This window comes from Hyperolius riggenbachi, chromosome 12, assembly GCF_040937935.1.
Source record: "Hyperolius riggenbachi isolate aHypRig1 chromosome 12, aHypRig1.pri, whole genome shotgun sequence".
In the NCBI taxonomy this organism is placed as follows: Eukaryota; Metazoa; Chordata; class Amphibia; order Anura; family Hyperoliidae; genus Hyperolius; species Hyperolius riggenbachi.
Window position 1 is genome coordinate 72,889,402 of NC_090657.1, and position 24,905 is coordinate 72,914,306.

Sequence of the window (24,905 nt, forward strand, 5' to 3'; positions counted from 1 at the left end):
TTCAGCAAAGCACTGTGGTAAATCCTTGCAGTGCCTGAGGTGTGCATATGTCGCACAGGTGCACTGCGTGCAACATTTCAGTGGCAGTTAGAATGCCATTCTCATTCTCTGGAATGAGATTCGAAAAACGCAATCAATGCAGCATGGAGCCACAATTGCTTGGTAAAAATGCAATCACACTCCATAGGCGATTGTGATTTGCCTTTTGAGATCTCAATGTTAAACCAGGCCTAAGGGGGACCAACTGGGTCCGAATTATTTATCAGGTGGTCGTTGTGTTTCCAGACCTTACACTTGAGGGTGTAAGAGTGGTACCCATGATTACCACCTATCACTCTTATCCCTCTTCAAAACTGCCATCCCCTATACCTCTCTCACTTCCTTTCTCCAACCTGCCCTAAGAGTCTACCTTGCCATGGTGGGCCGGCTTACAATCCTATTGGCCAAAATGTGATTTACTTTTAGCCAATTGGATTAGCCAAAGTACTCTGCCAAAAAAGAATATAATAAACCATCTGAGAGGGAGATCAACTAATTAGAGCCCTTTTGTATTAGGCACGTTACAATTAAAAAATGGTATCGTGCCCATTTTGCCAATAGCAACAGCACGGCGATGAACATGTAAATTGCATTGCCTGGTTTTTGCTAGTGCAATTGGTATTTTCAATAAATACGATTGTCGGCCTGCATCTTTTTTGTTTTGTTTGCGCTTCTATGCTTTGTAACTTTTTGGTGAGGGTTGGTATGGCTGTGGGGAGGAGGAGGCCATACGTAGAACTTGGGGGTATATTTAAATCATTTTAAATATGCCCCTGAGTTCTACACTGCAGGCTGCAACAATTTGTAATCACCAATCAAATTCTCTTAAGGGCCAGTTCACACTTGGTGTGCTTTTGGTGGGGAGCATTTCTGCTCTTTGCTGATAGCCGGTATTCAGAAAAGCAATGTGGTAAATCCTTGCAGTGCCTGCGGTGTGCATATGTCACAAAGGTGCACTGCGTGCAACATTTCGGTGGCAGTTAGAATGCCATTCTCATTCTCTGGAATGAGACTCGAAAAACGCAATCACTGCAACATGGAGCCACAATTGCTTGGTAAAATTGCAATCACACTCCATAGGCGATTGTGATTTTCCTTTTGCGATCCCAATGTTGAACCAGGCCTAAGGGGGACCAACTGGGTCCCAATTATTTATCAGGTGGTTGCCATGGGTTCCAGACTTTACACTTGAGGGTGTAAGAGTGGTACTCATGATGACCACCTATCCCCCTTATCCCCCTTCAAAACTGCCATCCCCTATGCCTCACTCACTCCCTTCCCCCAACCTGCCCTAAGAGTCTACCTTGCCATGGTGGGCCGGCTTACAATCCTATTGGCCATAATGTGATTTACTTTTAGCCAATTGGATTAGCCAAAGTACTCTGCCAAAAAAGAATATAATAAACCATCTGAGAGGGAGATCAACTAATTAGAGCCCTTTTGTATTAGGCACGTTACAATAAAAAAATGGTATCGTGCCCATTTTGCCAATAGCAACAGCACGGCGATGAACATGTAAATTGCATTGCCTGGTTTTTGCTAGTGCAATTGGTATTTTCAATAATTACGATTGTCGGCCTGCATCTTTTTTGTTTTGTTTGCATTTCTATGCTTTGTAACTTTTTGGTGAGGATTGGTATGGCTGTGGGGAGGAGGAGGCCATACGTAGAACTTGGGGGTATATTTAAATCATTTTAAATATGCCCCTGAGTTCTACACTGCAGGCTGCAACAATTTGTAATCACTAATCAAATTCTATCAAGGGCCAGTTCACACTTGGTGTGCTTTTGGTGGAGGGCGTTTCTGCTCTTTGCTGATAGCCGGTATTCAGCAAAGCACTGTGGTAAATCCTTGCAGTGCCTGAGGTGTGCATATGTCGCACAGGTGCACTGCGTGCAACATTTCAGTGGCAGTTAGAATGCCATTCTCATTCTCTGGAATGAGATTCGAAAAACGCAATCAATGCAGCATGGAGCCACAATTGCTTGGTAAAAATGCAATCACACTCCATAGGCGATTGTGATTTGCCTTTTGAGATCCCAATGTTAAACCAGCCCTAAGGGGGACCAACTGGGTCCGAATTATTTATCAGGTGGTCGTTGTGTTTCCAGACTTTACACTTGAGGGTGTAAGGGTGGTACCCATGATTACCACCTATCCCTCTTATCCCTCTTCAAAACTGCCATCCCCTATACCTCTCTCACTTCCTTTCTCCAACCTGCCCTAAGAGTCTACCTTGCCATGGTGGGCCGGCTTACAATCCTATTGGCCAAAATGTGATTTACTTTTAGCCAATTGGATTAGCCAAAGTACTCTGCCAAAAAAGAATATAATAAACCATCTGAGAGGGAGATCAACTAATTAGAGCCCATTGTATTAGGCACGTTACAATTAAAAAAAAGGTATCGTGCCCATTTTGCCAATAGCAACAGCACGGCGATGAACATGTAAATTGCATTGCCTGGTTTTTGCTAGTGCAATTGGTATTTTCAATAATTACGATTGTCGGCCTGCATCTTTTTTGTTTTGTTTGCGCTTCTATGCTTTGTAACTTTTTGGTGAGGATTGGTATGGCTGTGGGGAGGAGGAGGCCATACGTAGAACTTGGGGGTATATTCAAATCATTTTAAATATGCCCCTGAGTTCTACACTACAGGCTGCAACAATTTGTAATCACCAATCAAATTCTCTTAAGGGCCAGTTCACACTTGGTGTGCTTTTGGTGGGGAGCATTTCTGCTCTTTGCTGATAGCCGGTTTTCAGCAAAGCAATGTGGTAAATCCTTGCAGTGCCTGCGGTGTGCATATGTCGCAAAGGTGCACTGCGTGCAACATTTCGGTGGCAGTTAGAATGCCATTCTCATTCTCTGGAATAAGACTCGAAAAACGCAATCACTGCAACATGGAGCCACAATTGCTTGGTAAAAACGCAATCACACTCCATAAGCGATTGTGATTTTCCTTTTGCGATCCCAATGTTGAACCAGGCATAAGGGGGACCAACTGGGTCCCAATTATTTATCAGGTGGTTGTCATGGGTTCCAGACTTTACACTTGAGGGTGTAAGAGTGGTACCCATGATGACCACCTATCCCCCTTATCCCCCTTCAAAACTGCCATCCCCTATGCCTCACTCACTCCCTTCCCCCAACCTGCCCTAAGAGTCTACCTTGCCATGGTGGGCCGGCTTACAATCCTATTGGCCAAAATGTGATTTACTTTTAGCCAATTGGATTAGCCAAAGTACTCTGCCAAAAAAGAATATAATAAACCATCTGAGAGGGAGATCAACTAATTAGAGCCCTTTTGTATTAGGCACGTTACAATTAAAAAATGGTATCGTGCCCATTTTACCAATAGCAACAGCACGGCGATGAACATGTAAATTGCATTGCCTGGTTTTTGCTAGTGCAACTGGTATTTTCAATAATTACGATTGTCGGCCTGCATCTTTTTTGTTTTGTTTGCTTTGTAACTTTTTGGTGAGGGTTGGTATGGCTGTGGTGAGGAGGAGGCCATACGTAGAACTTGGGGGTATATTTAAATCATTTTAAATATGCCCCTGAGTTCTACACTGCAGGCTGCAACAATTTGTAATCAGCAATCAAATTCTCTTAAGGGCCAGTTCACACTTGGTGTGCTTTTGGTGGGGAGCATTTCTGCTCTTTGCTGATAGCCGGTATTCAGCAAAGCAATGTGGTAAATCCTTGCAGTGCCTGTGGTGTGCATATGTCGCAAAGGTGCACTGCGTGCAACATTTCGGTGGCAGTTAGAATGCCATTCTCATTCTCTGGAATGAGACTCGAAAAACGCAATCATTGCAACATGGAGCCACAATTGCTTGGTAAAAACGCAATCACACTCCATAAGCGATTGTGATTTTCCTTTTGCGATCCCAATGTTGAACCAGGCATAAGGGGGACCAACTGGGACCCAATTAATTAACAGGTGGTTGTCATGGGTTCCAGACTTTACACTTGAGGGTGTAAGAGTGGTACCCATGATGACCACCTATCCCCCTTATCCCCCTTCAAAACTGCCATCCCCTATGCCTAACTCACTCCCTTCCCCCAACCTGCCCTAAGAGTCTACCTTGCCATGGTGGGCCGGCTTACAATCCTATTGGCCAAAATGTGATTTACTTTTAGCCAATTGGATTAGCCAAAGTACTCTGCCAAAAAAGAATATAATAAACCATCTGAGAGGGAGATCAACTAATTAGACCCCTTTTGTATTAGGCACGTTACAATTAAAAAATGGTATCGTGCCCATTTTGCCAATAGCAACAGCACGGCGATGAACATGTAAATTGCATTGCCTGGTTTTTGCTAGTGCAACTGGTATTTTCAATAATTACGATTGTCGGCCTGCATCTTTTTTGTTTTGTTTGCTTTGTAACTTTTTGGTGAGGGTTGGTATGGCTGTGGGGAGGAGGAGGCCATACGTAGAACTTGGGGGTATATTTAAATCATTTTAAATATGCCCCAGAGTTCTACACTGCAGGCTGCAACAATTTGTAATCACCAATTAAATTCTCTCAAGGGCCAGTTCACACTTGGTGTGCTTTTGGTGGAGTGCGTATCTGCTCTTTGCTGATAGCCGGTATTCAGCAAAGCACTGTGGTAAATCCTTGCAGTGCCTGAGGTGTGCATATGTCGCACAGGTGCACTGCGTGCAACATTTCGGTGGCAGTTAGAATGCCATTCTCATTCTCTGGAATGCGATTCAAAAAACGCAATCAATGCAGCATGGAGCCACAATTGCTTGGTAAAAATGCAATCACACTCCATAGGCGATTGTGATTTGCCTTTTGAGATCCCAATGTTAAACCAGGCCTAAGGGGGACCAACTGGGTCCGAATTATTTATCAGGTGGTCGTTGTGTTTCCAGACTTTACACTTGAGGGTGTAAGATGGTACCCATGATTACCACCTATCCCTCTTATCCCTCTTCAAAACTGCCATCCCCTATACCTCTCTCACTTCCTTTCTCCAACCTGCCCTAAGAGTCTACCTTGCCATGGTGGGCCGGCTTACAATCCTATTGGCCAAAATGTGATCTACTTTTAGCCAATTGGATTAGCCAAAGTACTCTGCCAAAAAAGAATATAATAAACCATCTGAGAGGGAGATCAACTAATTAGAGCCCTTTTGTATTAGGCACGTTACAATAAAAAAATGGTATCGTGCCCATTTTGCCAATAGCAACAGCACGGCGATGAACATGTAAATTGCATTGCCTGGTTTTTGCTAGTGCAATTGGTATTTTCAATAATTACGATTGTCGGCCTGCATCTTTTTTGTTTTGTTTGCATTTCTATGCTTTGTAACTTTTTGGTGAGGATTGGTATGGCTGTGGGGAGGAGGAGGCCATACGTAGAACTTGGGGGTATATTTAAATCATTTTAAATATGCCCCTGAGTTCTACACTGCAGGCTGCAACAATTTGTAATCACCAATCAAATTCTCTCAAGACCAGTTCACACTTGGTGTGCTTTTGGTGGAGGGCGTTTCTGCTCTTTGCTGATAGCCGGTATTCAGCAAAGCACTGTGGTAAATCCTTGCAGTGCCTGAGGTGTGCATATGTCGCACAGGTGCACTGCGTGCAACATTTCGGTGGCAGTTAGAATGCCATTCTCATTCTCTGGAATGAGATTCGAAAAACGCAATCGATGCAGCATAGAGCCACAATTGCTTGGTAAAAATGCAATCACACTCCATAGGCGATTGTGATTTGCCTTTTGAGATCCCAATGTTAAACCAGCCCTAAGGGGGACCAACTGGGTCCGAATTATTTATCAGGTGGTCGTTGTGTTTCCAGACTTTACACTTGAGGGTGTAAGGGTGGTACCCATGATTACCACCTATCCCTCTTATCCCTCTTCAAAACTGCCATCCCCTATACCTCTCTCACTTCCTTTCTCCAACCTGCCCTAAGAGTCTACCTTGCCATGGTGGGCCGGCTTACAATCCTATTGGCCAAAATGTGATTTACTTTTAGCCAATTGGATTAGCCAAAGTACTCTGCCAAAAAAGAATATAATAAACCATCTGAGAGGGAGATCAACTAATTAGAGCCCTTTTGTATTAGGCACGTTACAATAAAAAAATGGTATCGTGCCCATTTTGCCAATAGCAACAGCACGGCGATGAACATGTAAATTGCATTGCCTGGTTTTTGCTAGTGCAATTGGTATTTTCAATAATTACGATTGTCGGCCTGCATCTTTTTTGTTTTGTTTGCATTTCTATGCTTTGTAACTTTTTGGTGAGGATTGGTATGGCTGTGGGGAGGAGGAGGCCATACGTAGAACTTGGGGGTATATTTAAATCATTTTAAATATGCCCCTGAGTTCTACACTGCAGGCTGCAACAATTTGTAATCACCAATCAAATTCTCTCAAGACCAGTTCACACTTGGTGTGCTTTTGGTGGAGGGCGTTTCTGCTCTTTGCTGATAGCCGGTATTCAGCAAAGCACTGTGGTAAATCCTTGCAGTGCCTGAGGTGTGCATATGTCGCACAGGTGCACTGCGTGCAACATTTCGGTGGCAGTTAGAATGCCATTCTCATTCTCTGGAATGAGATTCGAAAAACGCAATCGATGCAGCATAGAGCCACAATTGCTTGGTAAAAATGCAATCACACTCCATAGGCGATTGTGATTTGCCTTTTGAGATCCCAATGTTAAACCAGCCCTAAGGGGGACCAACTGGGTCCGAATTATTTATCAGGTGGTCGTTGTGTTTCCAGACTTTACACTTGAGGGTGTAAGGGTGGTACCCATGATTACCACCTATCCCTCTTATCCCTCTTCAAAACTGCCATCCCCTATACCTCTCTCACTTCCTTTCTCCAACCTGCCCTAAGAGTCTACCTTGCCATGGTGGGCCGGCTTACAATCCTATTGGCCAAAATGTGATTTACTTTTAGCCAATTGGATTAGCCAAAGTACTCTGCCAAAAAAGAATATAATAAACCATCTGAGAGGGAGATCAACTAATTAGAGCCCTTTTGTATTAGGCACGTTACAATAAAAAAATGGTATCGTGCCCATTTTGCCAATAGCAACAGCACGGCGATGAACATGTAAATTGCATTGCCTGGTTTTTGCTAGTGCAATTGGTATTTTCAATAATTACGATTGTCGGCCTGCATCTTTTTTGTTTTGTTTGCATTTCTATGCTTTGTAACTTTTTGGTGAGGATTGGTATGGCTGTGGGGAGGAGGAGGCCATACGTAGAACTTGGGGGTATATTTAAATCATTTTAAATATGCCCCTGAGTTCTACACTGCAGGCTGCAACAATTTGTAATCACCAATCAAATTCTCTCAAGACCAGTTCACACTTGGTGTGCTTTTGGTGGAGGGCGTTTCTGCTCTTTGCTGATAGCCGGTATTCAGCAAAGCACTGTGGTAAATCCTTGCAGTGCCTGAGGTGTGCATATGTCGCACAGGTGCACTGCGTGCAACATTTCGGTGGCAGTTAGAATGCCATTCTCATTCTCTGGAATGAGATTCGAAAAACGCAATCGATGCAGCATAGAGCCACAATTGCTTGGTAAAAATGCAATCACACTCCATAGGCGATTGTGATTTGCCTTTTGAGATCCCAATGTTAAACCAGCCCTAAGGGGGACCAACTGGGTCCGAATTATTTATCAGGTGGTCGTTGTGTTTCCAGACTTTACACTTGAGGGTGTAAGGGTGGTACCCATGATTACCACCTATCCCTCTTATCCCTCTTCAAAACTGCCATCCCCTATACCTCTCTCACTTCCTTTCTCCAACCTGCCCTAAGAGTCTACCTTGCCATGGTGGGCCGGCTTACAATCCTATTGGCCAAAATGTGATTTACTTTTAGCCAATTGGATTAGCCAAAGTACTCTGCCAAAAAAGAATATAATAAACCATCTGAGAGGGAGATCAACTAATTAGAGCCCTTTTGTATTAGGCACGTTATAGTTAAAAAATGGTATCGTGCCCATTTTGCCAATAGCCACAGCACGGCGATGAACATGTAAATTGCATTGCCTGGTTTTTGCTAGTGCAATTGGTATTTTCAATAATTACGATTGTCGGCCTGCATCTTTTTTGTTTTGTTTGCGCTTCTATGCTTTGTAACTTTTTGGTGAGGATTGGTATGGCTGTGGGGAGGAGGAGGCCATACGTAGAACTTGGGGGTTTATTTAAATCATTTTAAATATGCCCCTGAGTTCTACACTGCAGGCTGCAACAATTTGTAATCACCAATCAAATTCTCTTAAGGGCCAGTTCACACTTGGTGTGCTTTTGGTGGGGAGCATTTCTGCTCTTTGCTGATAGCCGGTATTCAGCAAAGCAATGTGGTAAATCCTTGCAGTGCCTGCGGTGTGCATATGTCGCAAAGGTGCACTGCGTGCAACATTTCGGTGGCAGTTAGAATGCCATTCTCATTCTCTGGAATGAGACTCGAAAAACGCAATCACTGCAACATGGAGCCACAATTGCTTGGTAAAAACGCAATGACACTCCATAAGCGATTGTGATTTTCCTTTTGCGATCCCAATGTTGAACCAGGCATAAGGGGGACCAACTGGATCCCAATTATTTATCAGGTGGTCGTTGTGTTTCCAGACTTTACACTTGAGGGTGTAAGAGTGGTACCCATGATGACCACCTATCCCTCTTATCCCTCTTCAAAACTGCCATCCCCTATACCTCTCTCACTTCCTTTCTCCAACCTGCCCTAAGAGTGTACTTTGCCATGGTGGGCCGGCTTACAATCCTATTGGCCAAAATGTGATTTACTTTTAGCCAATTGGATTAGCCAAAGTACTCTGCCAAAAAAGAATAAAGTAAAGTAATAAAAAAGAATTGGTATTTTCCAGAACTACGATTGCCGGCCTGCATCTTTTTTGTTTTGGTTGTGCTTCTATGCTTTGTAACTTTTTGGTGAGGATTGGTATGGCTGTGGGGAGGAGGAGGCCATAAGTAGAACTTGGGGGTATATTTCAATCATTTTAAATATGCCTCTGAGTTCTACACTGCAGGCTGCAACAATTTGTAATCACCAATCAAATTCTCTTAAGGGCCAGTTCACACTTGGTGTGCTTTTGATGGGGAGCATTTCTGCTCTTTGCTGATAGCCGGTATTCAGCAAAGCAATGTGGTAAATCCTTGCAGTGCCTGCGGTGTGCATATGTCGCAAAGGTGCACTGCGTGCAACATTTCGGTGGCAGTTAGAATGCCATTCTCATTCTCTGGAATGAGACTCGAAAAACGCAATCACTGCAACATGGAGCCACATTTGCTTGGTAAAAATGCAATCACACTCTATAGGCGATTGTGATTTGCCTTTTGCAATCCCAAGGTTGAACCAGGCCTAAGGGGGACCAACTGGATCCCAATTATTTATCAGGTGGTCGTCGTGTTTCCAAACTTTACACTTGAGGGTGTAAGAGTGGTACCCATGATGACCACCTATCCCTCTTATCCCTCTTCAAAACTGCCATCCCCTATACCTCTCTCACTTCCTTTCTCCAACCTGCCCTAAGAGTGTACTTTGCCATGGTGGGCCGGCTTAAAATCCTATTGGCCAAAATGTGATTTACTTTTAGCCAATTGGATTAGCCAAAGTACTCTGCCAAAAAAGAATAAAGTAAAGTAATAAAAAAGAATTGGTATTTTCCAGAACTACGATTGCCGGCCTGCATCTTTTTTGTTTTGGTTGTGCTTCTATGCTTTGTAACTTTTTGGTGAGGATTGGTATGGCTGTGGGGAGGAGGAGGCCATAAGTAGAACTTGGGGGTATATTTCAATCATTTTAAAGATGCCCCTGAGTTCTAGACTGTAGGTTACAACAATTTGTAATCACCAATCAAGTTCTCTCAAGGGCCAGTTCACACTTGGTATGCTTTTGGTGGGGAGCGTTTCTGCTCTTTGCTGATAGCCGGTATTCAGCAAAGCAATGTGGTAAATACTTGCAGTGCCTGCGGTGTGCATATGTCGCAAAGGTGCACTGCGTGCAACATTTCGGTGGCAGTTAGAATGCCATTCTCATTCTCTGGAATGAGACTCGAAAAACGCAATCACTGCAACATGGAGCCACATTTGCTTAGTAAAAATGCACTCTATAGGCGATTGTGATTTGCCTTTTGCGATCCCAATGTTGAACCAGGCCTAAGGGGGACCAACTGGGAACTGAAGTAAGAGTTATACGGAGGCTGCCATATTTATTTCCTTTTAATCAATACCAGTTGCCTTGCAGCCCTGTTGATCCTCTGCCTCTAATACTATTAGCCATAGCCCCTGAACAAGCATGCAGCAGATCAGGTGTTTCAGACTTTAAAGTCAGATCTGACAAGACTAGCTGCATGCTTGGTTCTGGTGTTATTCAGATACTACTGCAGAGAAATAGACCAGCAGGGCTTCCAGGCAACTGGTATTGATTAAAAGGAAATAAATATGTCAGCCTCCGTATACCTCTTACTTCAGTTCCCCTTTAAAGTGTCATTATCTCTGCTTTGTTTTTTTTAGCTTAAAAGACAGCGTGGTTTTATAATGGAAACTGGGACAGTATGATGCAATGTTATACAAAAAAAAAGGCTATATAACGGAAAATAAAAATACGGGACTCTTTTCTTCACTACTAATGTTGTAGTCATTATCCATAGTGCACATAATATTCATTATATCATAATTTTTTTTTCTCTTCAGATTTGCTTTAAACAGCTGAACTAAAAGAATATATTTTTACTGATACTATATTTCTTGCCCCAGCCACAATAATGAACAGGAAACAAGCATATCAGGAGTGGCGTAGCAATAGGGGGTGCAGAGGTAGAGACCACACCTGGGCCCTTGGGCCAGAGGGGCCTGCTAGGGTAACTCCTTCAGTCATCTTATTCACTTTCTATTGGTGCTATGCTGCTAATTAACACCTCTATATATGCATTGAATAGTAATAATCCCTAAAAAGCTATTGTCTTACTCTGATTACACCTCTCTGACACTGCAGCTCTCCATACTGATAGTGCTTGGGGCCCCTTGTAAAACTCGCAACCAGGGCCCCAAGCTCCTTAGTTAGGCCGCTACGTTCTAGCTTTTATAAGATGCTATGATAATGACCAGTCTCACCTCTCCTGTGTCCTTATCCCTCTGTGTGAGCAGCAGCTACTGCTGCACTGACTGTATAACAAACAATGATATATCAGGCGCGTTTGGAAAAGCCGTTATTTTTTTCTTCTATTAGTGTCTATAAAGCTGTCACATTGTGTAATGCAGACTATTATCAAACATTATGATCTCTTCTGATACGATACTCTGTTGCCAAATGACATGCCAGCAAAGATATAACATTAAAAGGGCCGGTCCAGAAGGACAGACTTAGTTTGTTTGTCATCATTAAAAAAAGGAACTGTAATGACATAGAGTAGCATGCAGTAAATTATTCAGGATACCCAGTTTTTCTCTAATTTTCCTGGTTTCAGCATCAGAAACACTTCCTGTATCTGTATACTGGCGTGTAGCTCCGCCCTCCCAGTGACGCTTAGCCTAGGCTGTTTATTATGCGGAATTCTTCCCCCAGCGCTTTCTGGTTGACCAGCTATGAATATTGTAAAAGAATAAACAAATTTGTCCGTTATGTTATTTTGGTTACAGTTTCTTTCTAAGGCCGGTTTTACACTTGAGGCGTGTGTTTGCAGTGTGATGCCCCACCCCCGCTGCATCGAACCACAACGCACAAAATCACAGGTGCTCCCCTCACCGCCCCTCACTCAGTGACATACTCCCTGCTGGACAGGAAGTATGTTAAAGGGACTCCAGGGGATCCCCATCGTATTCTCATTGTTGTGCGCCGCAACGCTGGTGCCAACCATTTAAAAGCTATGCATTATCCATTGCCTTACATTACTTCCACCGTAGCGAAAGTCCAGCGGTAACGCGCTGTTGGCTTTGTGGTGCCGGATTGTGCACTTCTGGCGTGATGCGGTAAGTGTGCTAAGCTCCATTGAATTGCATTGCAGTAAAAGACGGTAACACAACACTCACTTGCAGTGCAGGTGTGCCTCAAGGAAACCTGAAGGGTTAAAATGTGCCCTAAATAGGTACTTACCTTAGTAAAGGTAATTCACCGGATAATCCAGAGACTTCCCCCATCCCCTTCGCTTCCACTGATCCAGTGCAGGGAGCCCACAAATGTCTTTGACAAGGGCTTGCTGAAGAGTGCCCTACTACCCTCCAGTCTCTGAACGAGCTCAGCCACACTGCGCAGGTGCAGGATGCTGCAGGGGATCGGCAGAAACAGCCAAGCCGGAGTGACCACTGCGCAGGCACGAGGTGTTCAGCACCTGTGCAATGCAGCTGTGCTTGTTCATCAACGGGAGAGTGCCTGCGAACGTCCAGAGGGTCCCGGGGTCCAGTGGTGGTCTCAAGGAGGTTGTGGGAAGCCTCTGGAACCTGGCCATCTACCCATGTAAGTGTCTAACTTTTCCCTTTCTTACAGATACAGATTTGCTTTAAAGGGATAACAAATTCAATATTTCTTACCTGGGGCTTCTACCGACCCCTTGCAGTCGGCCTGTACTGTAGGATGCTGCAATCCCCTGCTACGGCTCCGTTTCGATTTTGGCGACTGAGTCTGTGGCTGGCCACAGCACCTGCATGACCCTGGCTGTGCGTGTCCTCATTCGCGCTCCCGTCACTGGGATCTTCCTACGCAGGTGCAGTATGAGAAAATCTCTACTGCGCCTGCGCAGGACACTCCAGGCACCGGGAGCGAGTACGAGGGTGCACGCAGCCCAGGCTCAGTGGCCTTTTGTCGCCAAAAGCTAAACAGATCTGCGGCAGGGGACCAGAGCATCCTTGAGTACTATACTTCATTTTTTAGACTGACTTAAGTTTCCCTTTAAGAGCCCAAGGGAGTTATGTAGCTGCGAACATAATCGACTCCAGAAAAATCAACCTGCAGCAAACGACAGTAAAGGATATGAACGCTCCCACTCATCTTAATTACAGCGCGGTGGATTCCTAGCGTTAAACGTCAGGGACAGTTGCTGTACATCTGAACCAGCCCTAACTAACTTTATTGGAGTTCAGTAAATACTAAATTCAAGTGCATCCTTGAGACATCATTATATAGCAGCACATTGAGGTCACACAAAAAGCTTGCTTAGTTGTTGGCTCTTGTGACAAAGGACAGAATGCAAATATCTTACAGCTATACCACAGATCTGATAGGACAATTATAGAAAGTAAAACAGTGTACAGGGCGCTCAACAAGAAATTGATAATAATAACATTAGCATCTGCGTAAAACACTTCACATAATGAATACAAAAGAGTCCTCATAAGCTTCCCTCAATGCTGATGACCCTTGAGGTTTAAACTCTTCCCTAGGCAGCTCCTTCACCAATAGTACAAGTATACGCTCACCAGATAATATGGCTGTCCAATCTAGGATCAGCAACACATGCCTCTGGCCTTGCCAGTTCACAGATATGCCACATGTACTCCACCTCCGATCTTCATGGCTCCATGCATGTAACAACAAATAACAACACAATAGTGCAACACTCACTGTATGGCTTTTCCAAGCTACCACAACACCACCAGTGTTCCTTAGCAGAACTCAAGCACCCAGTGTTCCACCACCGAGCTAGAAACTTAAGCCTCTCACCAGAAATGCTGGCCGACCCAGCACAGATCAGCAGTCAGAGCTTGAAAGCGTGTAACGATCACTCCCTCCAATATAGGATTTCCTAAGCCTCAAACAGGCTGGATATAGTGTAACTCCGTTTTTATTAAAATATTTAAAAAAAAAGTAGTGCACTTACAAATTTCCACTTTAAAATGTGCATATCAGATCAAATTATCCCGGGCTCATCTAGTTTCTGCTTCGCTCCTTTGGCTCCGCAGTGCACTACTTTTTTAAATATTTTAATAAAATCGGAGTTACACTATATCCAGCCTGTTTGAGGCTTAGGAAATCCTATATTGGAGGGAGTGATCGTTAAACCTCAAGGGTCATCAGTGTCACAGAGCCCCTGGTGGCCAGACCACAAATTGCCTTCCAATCGGTTTCAGTACACAGACCATGCAAGCTGTGGTCGCGATCACTGGGCAGAAATCGACAGAATTTTTGCAGCAGCCCGACCAGAAGGGAGCCAGTGAGGTACGGTAATTACAACTTACACATATTTCAGGGTATAACTGCCACAGTGGCGGACACAGCCAGCAGTGGGCCCCTGTGCAAAATTGTAATTGTGGTCCCCCTATGACCTGCGGCGCGAGTAGCGCGCCGCGGCAAAATATGGGCGTGGCTACAACCTGCGGCGCGCTAAGCGCGCCGCGGCAAAAAATAGTGGATAGAGCCGCGGCAAAAAATGGGCGTGGCAATGACCGGATGAGGGCGGAGCTAACTGTAACTTAAAGCGAACCCGGGGTGAGGGTTTATTTCCTTTTAAACAATACTAGTTGCCTGGCGGCCCTGCTGATCTATTTGGCTGCAGTAATAAACTGAATTACACCAGCAACAAGCATGCAGCTAATCTTCTCAGTTCTGACAATATTGTCAGAAACCCCTGACCTGCTGCATGCTTGTTCAGGGTCTATGGTTGAAAGAATAAGAGGCAGAGGACCAGCACGGCAGCCAGGCAACTGGTATTGCTTAAAAGGAGAGAAATATGTCAGCCTCAATATTATTCTCACCTCAGGTTCCCTTGAAAAGTGCAACGCAAAGACAGTGGGCCCAAGTTTTGGTGACCCTTTCCCCAGAAAATTCACATAATTGTGCAGGTTTTCTCAAGAAAATACACATATATGCCCAGAAAATACGTGCAATCATGTCGGCAGATATGCCCAGAAAATACGTGCAATCATGTCGGCAGATATGCCCAGAAAATACGTGCAATCATGTCGGCAGATATGCCCAGAAAATACGTGCAATCAAGTCGGCAGATATGCCCAGAAAATACATGCAATCAAGTCGGCAGATATGCCCAGAAAATACGTGCAAACAAGTCGGCAGATATGCCCAGAAAATACATGCAATCAAGTCGGCAGATATGCCCAGAAAATACGTGCAAACAAGTCGGCAGATATGCCCAGAAAATACGTGCAATCATGTCGGCAGATATGCCCAGAAAATACATGCAATCATGTGGCAGACCTGCCCAGAACATACACCTGCTAATATAAATAAAACAAAAACATTTACTCACCTGCAGCAGCAGACCTCCTGTCCCAGCCTCCATCCGGCGCGCAGCTCCCATGGGTGGTTGGGTGGATAGGTAGCCTAGTGGGTGGGTTAGTGGGTGGGTGAGTGAGTGAGTGGGTGAGTGAGTGGGTGAGTGAGTGAGTGAGTGAGTGGGTGAGTGAGTGGGTGGGTGGGTGGGTAGGTAGCCCGGTGGGTGGGTAGGTAGGTAGCCTGGTGGGTGGGTTGGTAACTAGCCCGGTAGGTAGCCGGGTGGGTGGTTAGGTAGGTAGCCTGGTGGGTGGGTAGGTAGGTAGCCTGGTGGGTGGGTTGGTAACTAGCCCGGTAGGTAGCCGGGTGGGTGGTTAGGTAGGTAGCCTGGTGGGTGGGTGGTTAGGTAGGTAGCCTGGTGGGTGGGTGGTTAGGTAGGTAGCCTGGTGGGTGGGTGGTTAGGTAGGTAGCCTGGTGGGTGGGTAGGTAGCCTGGTGGGTGGGTTGGTAACTAGCCCGGTAGGTAGCCGGGTGGGTGGTTAGGTAGGTAGCCTGGTGGGTGGGTTGGTAACTAGCCCGGTAGGTAGCCGGGTGGGTGGTTAGGTAGGTAGCCGGGTGGGTGGTTAGGTAGGTAGCCTGGTGGGTGGGTGGGTAGCCTGGTGGGTGGGTAGGTAGCCTGGTGGGTGGGTTGGTAACTAGCCCGGTAGGTAGCCGGGTGGGTGGTTAGGTAGGTAGCCGGGTGGGTAGGTAGGTAGGAAGCCTGGTGGGTGGGTAGCCGGGTGGGTGGGTAGGTAGGTAGCCGGGTGGGTAGGTAGGAAGCCTGGTGGGTGGGTAGGTAGCCTGGTGGGTGGGTGGGTAGGTAGGTAGGTAGCCTGGTGGGTGGGTAGGTAGCCTGGTGGGTGGGTTGGTAACTAGCCCGGTAGGTAGCCGGGTGGGTGGTTAGGTAGGTAGCCGGGTGGGTGGTTAGGTAGGTAGCCGGGTGGGTAGGTAGGTAGGTAGCCGGGTGGGTAGGTAGCCGGGTGGGTAGGTAGCCGGGTGGGTGGTTAGGTAGGAAGCCTGGTGGGTGGGTAGGTAGCCGGGTGGGTGGTTAGGTAGTTAGGTGGGTGGTTAGGTAGGAAGCCTGGTGGGTGGGTGGGTAGCCGGGTGGGTAGGTAGGTAGGTAGCCTGGTGGGTGGGTTGGTAACTAGCCCGGTAGGTAGCCGGGTGGGTGGTTAGGTAGGTAGCCGGGTGGGTGGTTAGGTAGGTAGCCGGGTGGGTAGGTAGGTAGGTAGCCGGGTGGGTAGGTAGCCGGGTGGGTAGGTAGCCGGGTGGGTGGTTAGGTAGGAAGCCTGGTGGGTGGGTAGGTAGCCGGGTGGGTGGTTAGGTAGTTAGGTGGGTGGTTAGGTAGGAAGCCTGGTGGGTGGGTAGGTAGCCGGGTGGGTAGGTAGGTAGGAAGCCTGGTGGGTGGTTAGGTAGTCGGGTGGGTAGGTAGGAAGCCTGGTGGGTGGGTAGATAGGTAGCCGGGTGGGTAGGTGGTTAGGTAGCCGGGTGGGTAGCTATCCGGGTGGGGGGCCCGACTCCTATCCTCCCTCCCTCCCTCCCTTCCTTTCTCACCTCGGGGGCCCCCTCCCGATATGCGCGGCGGGAGAGCGAGCGGCAAATGCAGGAAGTCTTCAGGGCTCTCCAGGCATCCGCTAGAGGCCCAGCCGCTGAGTCTCCAATATGTCTCCAACTGGAGACATATTGGAGACTAAGCGGCTGGGCCTCTAGCGGATGCCTGGAGAGCCCTGAAGACTTCCTGCATTTGCCGCTCGCTCGCTCGCTCTCCCGCCGCGCATATCGGGAGGGGGGCCCCCTGAGGTGAGGGAGGGAGGGAGGATAGGAATCGGGGGGCCCCCGGGGAATAAAATAATTAAAAAAAAATTAAAAAAAAATACTTAATGGGCCCCTGAAGAAAACGGAACTTCAGGGGCCCTCGTGCGGCGGCACGGCCTGCACGGCCGTATGTCCGCCACTGAACTGCCACCACTTCTGCTTTCCTGGGCCAGAAGCACCCACTGACTAGCTATTTCTAGACCTGCAAATAAAACACACTCTATTCTGTCTAGCTAGCAACGAAAGTAGCGTCTCCTCAGAAGTCTGGGTTCAGTTTCTGTGTATAGCTGAATAATAGGGTAGCTGAATAAACAAAGGACGTTTGAACGTCCTTTAATAAAATATGCAATATAAATAATTAATATATACAGAAAATTATTAAAATCAACAATTATTGAGACATGAGATAACACAGTATGAAAATAAAAGGGAGAAAAACACGGATACTTAAAGTTCATGGAGAGATGTCCTTTTGTGGGAAAATCATAAAGTCCTTGGTTTCAATTTCAGCAAAGTTCTTTAGTTTCAGCTCAGAGCAAAGTCCAAACAGGATGGCCGCTAACCATGTATCCTCTGGCTAGCAGCAGACAGGCTCTCATAAAGATGGAATTTGGAGGACTGAAGTCCGCCTGCTGGCACCGTGCTTTTGATGAAGCTGGCTCGGGGGTGTGGCAATGCCCGTCCTCTCTGAATTACCAACCAATGACAGTTCATTCTCTCTGAGAGAGATTTGAGGTTTAAACTTATAAAATGCCGTAACTCGTGGACGATACATGTCATATTTAGGTGGATAGCAGATTCCTAATTGTCAGAAAATACTGATTAATATGACATCAGACATGACTAAGGCAGCGGGTCAGGTTCCTGAGAAGATTCATACCGCAATAACTGGACGAGATGTTGCCATGAATGTTATATCAGCGCGTTGGGCAGACTTTAACGAATAAGACTATAGCTGTGCGATATACGGTCTCCATATAATAGGTAAGAAACCATACATCACATGCATTCATATCTGTCACTATCGGTGCCGCCCCGGCTGGCTTTCTCGGGGCCCCCCTGGGAAGCCAGCTTCCTGGCTCTTTTCATGGAGCCATTTGGCTGTGGGGGGAATGAGCTGGTCCCTGCAGGGAATCTGGCCACGTGCGACATTCCTGAGGGGTGAGGGGAATGCTTTGCTCACAGGGGGACAGATCTCTGGTTTAAAAAAAACAACAACACACACAAGCAATAGAACACAGCAGTACATGCATCCAGCTACATTTGAAATTGGTCAGCAGGTGCTCGTCAGCCAATCAGGATGCACTGTCATACACCCTTTACCTGCCATATCATATCTAGCAGCCATTAGCATTCAGGTGGGAGGCTTCAGTTGGACGCCATCGCAAGATTGCGTCGCTAGCAGGACCGCCCCGTGCAGGCATCCCTCCCACAGGGGTCCCTCCCTAACCGCTCACCTGTCCGCCATGTCCTAGACCTCTCACACCCAGGCTCTGGACCTCTCACATCCAGAAAACCCACCAACACTGCCTCCATACTGAATGCTAAATTCAACACACACAAGCAATAGAACACAGCAGTACATGCATCCAGCTACATTTGAAATTGGTCAGCAGGTGCTCGTCAGCCAATGAGGATGCACTGTCATACACCCTTTACCTGCCATACCATATCTAGCAGCCATTAGCATTCAGGTGGGAGGCTTCAGTTGGACGCCATCGCAAGATTGCGTCGCTAGCAGGACCGCCCCGTGCAGGCATCCCTCCCACAGGGGTCCCTCCCTAACTGCTCACCTGTCCACCATGTCCTGAAACAGCTCTAGGACATGGTGGACAGGTGAGCAGTTAGGGAGGGACCCCTGTGGGAGGGATGCCTGCACGGGGCGGTCCTGCTAGTGACGCAATCTTGCGATGGCGTCCAACTGAAGCCTCCCACCTGAATGCTAATGGCTGCTAGATATGGTATGGCAGGTAAAGGGTGTATGACAGTGCATCCTCATTGGCTGACGAGCACCTGCTGACCAATTTCAAATGTAGCTGGATGCATGTACTGCTGTGTTCTATTGCTTGTGTGTGTTGAATTTAGCATTCAGTATGGAGGCAGTGTTGGTGGGTTTTCTGGATGTGAGAGGTCCAGAGCCTGGGTGTGAGAGGTCCAGGCCCACCTGCACTCCCCTCCAGGAATCACGTGTTGGCCTTGGGACCCCGGCCAGTGAGAGAGGTCCGGGGCCCCTGGCCATCGTGTGAACCAATCGTGTGTTTTTAAACGTCTTCTTTCAGCTCTAGGACATGGCGGACAGGTGAGCGGTTAGGGAGGGACCCCTGTGGGAGGGATGCCTGCACGGGGCGGTCCTGCTAGCGACGCAATCTTGCGATGGCGTCCAACTGAAGCCTCCCACCTGAATGCTAATGGCTGCTAGATATGATATGGCAGGTAAAGGGTGTATGACAGTGCATCCTGATTGGCTGACGAGCACCTGCTGACCAATTTCAAATGTAGCTGGATGCATGTACTGCTGTGTTCTATTGCTTGTGTGTGTTGAATTTAGCATTCAGTATGGAGGCAGTGTTGGTGGGTTTTCTGGATGTGAGAGGTCCAGAGCCTGGGTGTGAGAGGTCCAGGCCCACCTGCACTCCCCTCCAGGTATCACGTGTTGGCCTTGGGGCCCCGGCCAATGAGAGAGGTCCGGGGCCCCTGGCCATTGTGTGAACCAATCGTGTTTTTAAAAAAAAAACACAAAGAAGTAATTTTCTGATCGCTTGCACGACTGGCAAATCTGACCAAGAATTTGGAAAAATCGTTCCTCCCGGCTTTTCCGTGACAGCTGGGAGAAAGAGAAACTCCAGGTTGCTACAGGTAGCCCCTACACAACCAATCCAGATCCTATTGATCTGAATCGCAATCGATGCAGAGAATCGATTGCGTTCGCATTTTCTTCACAGGCGGTTCTTTGACGCGTTTGCGGCCACGCAACCGTCCGTGACAATCAGCATTGAGGGAAGCTTATGAGGACTCTTTTGTATTAAATGCTAATCTGAAAGGACATTACGTGAAGTGTTTTACACAGATGCTGATGTTATTATCAGTTTCTTGTTGAGTGCCCTGTACACTATTTTATTATCTGACTTAAAGTGGTACACACTATTTTAGCAGGTGTGATCCAAGCTATATGTATTAACTAACTGGGATATAGGCACAACCTCAAGGTGAAAAGTTTAGTGTAAACAGAAGTGAGATTAACCCTTTTAATTATAGAAAGTAAATAGTGAAAGATGGAATAGAAAAAAGGCATTTAATGTGGACTTGAATTCAGAACTTCTTCTCTGCTCTAAAAGATACCCAACAGGATAATAACCTTTAAAGAAAAACATGTCTTTGTTACAGCTGATACAAATCCTACAATAAATCTGCAGTGTGTCTACTTCCTGTTTTCATGGAAGCAGACATATTGTTAATATCCCGTGCTTTCAAATGAGCTTATCTACCGTGGCAGACGTGGGAGAGTTCAAATTACAACTTGTGATTGGACACAGATGAGATGTTTTCCTTCTTCCCTGTGCAAGAGTTCAGGTCCACTTTAAGGCCTTGTTCACATTATAAATCGCCAGCGCTATCGCAAGCGCTGGCGATTTATGGGGGGATTTTGAAAGCGCTTTTACAGGAGCTTTCAGAGCGATTTCGGCGGAGCGAATGTTTTTTTACTTCCTGACATCAGTGAATTCTTTAACCCAGAAATGAATAAATACAATGTATTTATTCTTAAAATCGCTTGTGAAATCGCTATACAAAGGGCTTTTTCAAAAGCTTTGCGATTTCCCTATACCTTCCATTGAGCCAAAATGCTCCGACAATGGTACAGGTAGTGCGTTAGCATTTATAAAAAAAATCCAAACGCTCAAATGTGAACATTCTCATAGGAAGTTATTGCACAAACGCTTTTAGAGCGATTTGCAAAATTGCCAGCGCTTAAAAAATTCAGCAAAAACTCATAGTGTGAACAAGCCCTAAGGCTACTTGCACACCAAGACGTTGCGTTAGGTGCTACGTTAAGGTCGCATAACGTGCACCTAACACAACGTACGGTGCTGCAAGAGCCGACGGTAGAGTGAGCCGCGTTAGGCGGCTCGATTCCTATAATGTCTCCCAGAGTGGCGCTGATTGGCCAGTGGGTCCACGTGATGCGGAGCGAGACACTCCGCATCACGTGGTCCCGCCGGCCAATCAGCGCCCGCCAGTGCAGTGAATATTAAGTAGCCATGTGCGCGGCTACTGTAGCTGGCTCTTCCCGCCTCCTCTCCGCCCCCCACTGCGCATGTGCAAACAGTCTAACACGGCTATAGCCGCTCCAACGCCGTAGCATGCTGCACTTTGCGGAGAACGTGCAGCGTTACATGTAACGCAACGTGGGCTGTGTGAACAGCCCACTTGTGTTACATTGCTGTGCGTTGGGGGAGCGTTACAGGCGCACTAACGTGCGCCTGTAACGTCTTGGTGTGTAAGCAGCCTAAAGGAAAGTGCACAAAATGATCCAAGAGACTTGAGCGCAATCAAGCAGGCACCACGCATGCGCAGCAACCCCCAACAAAAAATGGTTGTAGATCTTTCTGAGGGGGGCAGTGGCACAATGGAGGGGACATGAAGGGAGCCGATACATTTAAAAGACTAAGGGGGGAGGCTGCAAGGGCTGCTGCCCTGAAAGTCATGAATAAATACAATGTGTTGGGTCTTATTTACACACTTGGTAAGTGTTTGGTCTTATTTACACAATTTTCTGTTCGTTGCCCTTAACCTGCTGGGCGGTCTAGACGAGCTCAGCTCGTCCAGTACCGCCGGAGCCTGCCGCTCAGGCCCTGCTGGGCCGATTTGGCTCAAATAAAAAGCAGCACACGCAGCCGGCACTTTGCCAGCCGCGTGTGCTGCCTGATCGCCGCCGCTCTGCGGCGATCCGCCGCGAGCAGCGGCGAAAGAGGGCCCCCCTAGCCGCCTGAGCCCAGCGTAGCCGGAACAAAAAGTTCCGGCCAGCGCTAAGGGCTGGATCGGAGGCGGCTGACGTCAGGACGTCGGCTGACGTCGATGACGTCACTCCGCTCGTCGCTATGGCGACGATGTAAGCAAAACAAGGAAGGCCGCTCATTGCGGCCTTCGTTGTTTATTCTGGGCGCCGGAGGCGATCGGAAGATCGCCTCCGGAGCGCCCTCTAGTGGGCTTTCATGCAGCCAACTTTCAGTTGGCTGCATGAAATAGTTTTTTTTTTATTAAAAAAAAACCCTCCCGCAGCCTGCCTGGCGATCTTAATAGAACGCCAGGCAGGTTAAAATAAACCTGAGATGATTTGTACTTACCTGGGGCTTCCTCCAGCCCCCTGTAGTCTATTAGTTCCCTCAATGTCCTCCCGGTCCGATCTGCTGTGCTGCTATGAAGTCTGTGATCCATCTGGGTTGCGGGTTACTGTGCATGCGCTGTTCTGGGCGCACACCACCTCGATCGTTCTCCCGTGACCGGGGGCGTTCTGCTCAGGCGCAGTTACAATCTTAATGAAGTTCCCATTTGCAGAACACTCCTGGGCACCACAGCATGATGGGGGCAAGGGTTTTAATATTGTACCCCCCTCCCCCGTGGGCTTGAGAATGGTAATTACGATGCGATAATTAGCCCCCAAGTATAGGTAGCCAGCTATAGGCGCCCCATAGTAGGTTATCCAGCCATAGGTGCCCCAGTAAAGGTTAGTTAGCCATAGGTGGCCCAGTATAGGTTAGCCAGCCATTGGTGACCCCAGTAAAGGTTAGCCAGCCATAGGTACCGCCAGTGTAGGGTTAGCCAGCCATAGGTGCCCCCAGTATAGGTTAGCCAACCGTAGGTGCTGCCGTAAAAGGTTAGCCAGCCATAGGTGCCGCCAGTGTAGGGTTAGCCAGCCATAGGTGCCCCTAGTAAAGGTTAGCCAGCCAAAGGTGCCCCCAGTATAGGTTAGCCAGCCATAGGTGCCCCCATGTAAAGGTTAGCCAGCCATAGGTGCCCCCAGTAATGGTTAGCCAGCCATAGGTGCCCCCAGTATAGGTTAGCCAGTCATAGGTGCCCACAGTATAGGTTAGTCAGCCATAGGTGCAGCCGTAAAAGGTTAGCCAGCCATAGGAACCCCCAGTATAGGTTAGCCAGCCAAAGGTATTGTTGCCAGTATAGCTTAGCCAGCCATAGCCGCCCCCATCGCTGACAGTGGCATAGCGGATCGGACTGGGAGGGCATTGACAGACTTAAGCAGGTTCCCCAAAGGTTTTCGGTCGAGGGCCGGGTCAACATACTTCAGACTGCTGGGGGGCCGGAATATACATAAAATGATGTAGAAGTCTTTGCGGGCCAGACAGTGAAGCATACCCAAGTAACAAACTGCAGTCCAATTGGACAGCAGTGTCACCGGATGTGGAATTTGATTGGATGTGAATGGGTGGCCAGCACTGCTATTCTATATGCAGACCACCAATATTTAAAGATGTAGCTGACCGCATCTATAAGTTATACATTTTGTGTTTGGGGGCCGGTAAAAAAAGCCTCAGGGGGCCATATTCGGCCCGCGGGCCTTAGTTTGAGGACCACTGGACTAAAGGGAAGCCTCAGGGAAGTAAGCATCTCTTTGTCCCGTTCATCTCAGGTTTACTTTAACATTGTTCACTTTGCCTATCCCATATCCATATTTAGGACAGATCAATCAATACATTTTTCTTACAGTTTTATTTTTTTCCTTATAATATTTACAATACATTTTTATTCTCATGAATCCATTATTTATTTCTCTTTATTCCCAGCAGCATATCAGTAGTGGAAGTCATCAGTTTGAGCCTCCTGTTTAGAAGGGATGCTGCCTCCCTGGATGTGATTAGAAGGTGGGTTATCATTCTCCTTTTTTATTAAAATCGACCAATATTGCCTCCAGCTTTCTAACATCCCGGTAATATATGGATGTTTTTGTGATTTCTTTGATCTCAGTCTAGATTATCAGTATTGTTTCTAGCATTGAGTGCATTTTTATTGTTTACCACAAGATGGCAGCATTTAGCAATATTAAGTATTGTTAGTTTTGATGGCAGTGAAATGCTAAATTCTGAATACTCACCTGAAGACACAGGAAGATGGATCACAATGAGAACACCAGACTAAGAGCATTCCCCCACCCATCGTCCTGCCCGTGGGAACATGCAATGTCACGTTATGGCACACGTCGGGCGCAAAGGAGAGTTCAAACCATCGCCGCACTTTCTGCGGGAGTCATCCGGGATCTTAACAATCTGTTCCGCCATGACAGTCATAATCGATGCGTGCTACAAAACATTGTTCCTCTAATAGCACGCTCATACTCACATCGCGAGATCATGGAAACAATCGCTTGTTGCTCATAAAATCGCTGGTGGCTGGAAGAATAACCTACAAAATCACGACGTGGGTACGAGCCTTGAAGGAAAACTGTAACGAGAGGGACATGGAGGCGGACATATTTATTTCCTTTTAAACAATACCAGGTGCCTGGCAGCCCTGCTGGTCTGTTTGGCTGCAGTAGTGTCTGAATCACACCAGAAACAAGCATGCAGCTAATCTTGTCAAATCTGACAATATTATTTTAAAGGATTGCGGTGATGCCGCCGCGCAGTCTGGCGGGGGGGCGGCTCTCTCCGCGTTCAGACCGGCGGTTTCCGCACAGCAGCATGCGTCTGGTTTGTCTGAGCCTTCTAGTGCACACAGATGGAGAGCTACGCGCGCGCTGGGAGGCAGGACCTTTATGCCAGGAGGAGAGGGATCAGCTGATCAGGTTGGTCAGCTGATCCCAGCGCAGACTGTCAGCGCGGCACTATATATATAGATCT

At 47.1% G+C, this 24,905-nt stretch overlaps 1 long non-coding RNA gene across 1 annotated transcript in view; it reads left to right on the forward strand.

The window, feature by feature from the left end:
• LOC137541508 (uncharacterized) overlaps nucleotides 1–24,905 on the forward strand; it is a 198,080-nt gene that overhangs the window by 141,637 nt on the left and 31,538 nt on the right. Inside the window, exon 3 of the long non-coding RNA XR_011025182.1 lies at nucleotides 23,856–23,930. This is a non-coding gene — a long non-coding RNA (uncharacterized lncRNA). The remainder of the gene's footprint in view (nucleotides 1–23,855; nucleotides 23,931–24,905) is intronic.